Source organism: Dendrobium catenatum, unplaced genomic scaffold (assembly GCF_001605985.2).
Source record: "Dendrobium catenatum unplaced genomic scaffold, ASM160598v2 fragScaff_scaffold_21, whole genome shotgun sequence".
Lineage (NCBI taxonomy): Eukaryota > Viridiplantae > Streptophyta > Magnoliopsida > Asparagales > Orchidaceae > Dendrobium > Dendrobium catenatum.
This window is the reverse complement of record NW_021318483.1, coordinates 46,919-48,952: the sequence shown is the minus strand read 5'-3', so window position 1 is coordinate 48,952 and position 2,034 is coordinate 46,919.

Below are 2,034 nucleotides of genomic sequence, written 5' to 3'. Positions count from 1 at the left end.
CTAGGACATCTCAAAAAGAAAAATATATTCACATTGGTGAATACTTTTAATTCGGAAATAAATTGAAGGAAAAACTGATCATTATCTACTAAACCAAAATTAATAATAATAATAATAAATAGATTAAATAATATTTGTGCTTAGAGCAAAGCATGAGAGTGTATTTTAAATAAATATTAATAAATTCTACCATAATAAATAAATAAATAAAACAAAAAATAAATTTTTAGACATGAAGAAAGTGTTCATGCACATATATCTACTAAAATCCTCATATTTCCTACTCTTTACCTTCCTTCAATTTTACTAGTTAGGTCAATACCATATTCTCACTCATAAAACCGGCATAAAATTACAAAAAAAAAATAGTATAATCACCGCTATAATACTATTGAAAATACCTTTATAAATCTTCCTTCTCTATTTATACTTGTTTAATGATTCATGAAATGTTTAGTCTAGTTTATGCAAGTCACTTTTCAAAACTCTGGCTAAATGATGTTTGGCATCCCCTTTTTCCTTCTAATGAAATTATGTTCAATATTCACATTTTTCTTTTTAATGATTTTTGCATTACTTCATCTCTCAGCATGCCCAAATCATCAAAATCCATTCATATGAAATTATCTCCAATAGTCATGCATTGGCCCAATCCTTTGAGTTTTACCAAACAAACCATCTTCAATTCAAATTTCATGATAAAATTATTTGCTGCTGATTTTGTTGTTACCCGGCACTGAAAACCATATTATAGACACAGGCTCTCTTATTTCCACTTTCAAAAATATACTGTCTCAAATTACATTATTTATCACATAATGCTCATAAGGCAGTTCTCCATCACAACAACCTAGGTTTAGTTCTACCAATTGTATCGTAATTTATATCCCTACTATTAAATCTCACAGGGTTAAGACATTTGAATCCATTAACATTAAGGGTATCTCTTGACTCTCCAAAATATTAACTTATTGTTCACCTCAACATTCAAACCATCATTACCATTTTCCATGATAAATGTAAGTGGTATGACTACCTTTGTGATGCAAGCAACTCGAAACAAAACTCAAAGAGAAAGTCAAGTAAATCAAACTACACTTTTATTAAAAGTTTAAGACACTTCTTGGAGAACACAAAAGACTAAATGGAACACTAAATTTCAGAAAGAAAGAGCAAAGATCATCCAAAAAACCAAAACACAAAGAAAAGTTAGCAACGAAATTAAACATAAAACAACTAAACACTATCCTCAGAACATCCTGCAAGAGGACTCCTCACATGTACCGAGTGTAGGAATATATTTAAGAATAAGGATTTAGATATGCAAACCAAGGGTCCACCACTGCAAAAGGGATCCAACGTTCTACCAAACTCCTCCAGCAAATGCCACCAAAACAGCCAACAACTTTTACCCACGGAACTTAGAAGAAAGATACAGGTGGAGTGGAACTTGCGTAGAGAAGAAAGAGGTTAGAAGCCGAGACGAAAGGTTTGAAAGAGCTCGCAAGATTTCCAGAGGAGGTGGAAGAAGGTGGACAAAGCTCTCAAGCTTTTCCAAGAAGAACCCGCAGGTTATAGCAACTTTGCTCTCAAATATTCACCAACCAATTCATCACAAAACATCTCATATATATAGGCATAAGGGGGAACCAAACAACCCAAGAATCCCCATAAATGGAATGATAAAAGCCTTAAATTTCCTGCACAGAAAAAACAGCATAGCAAGTTTCAAGGAAAAAGGCCACGGTTCCAGCACAGGGAAACCCCAAACGGCACAACAGATCCAAGAGGTGGCCACGGTTCCAGCACAGAGAAACCCCAAACGGCACAGCAAATCCAAGGAGGGAAATTTCGGTTCCAACAACCAAGCACAAGAAACCAACAGCCACTATTAAAGCACATTGAAGGCCACGGTTCCAGCACAAGAAAAATAATGCAGCAGCTCAAGAGGCAAAGAAGAAGAGGAAGAGACAAGTTCCACTCACCAAATAGCTTGCACCTCATAATGAATTTAGAGCTAAACATCAGCTCATA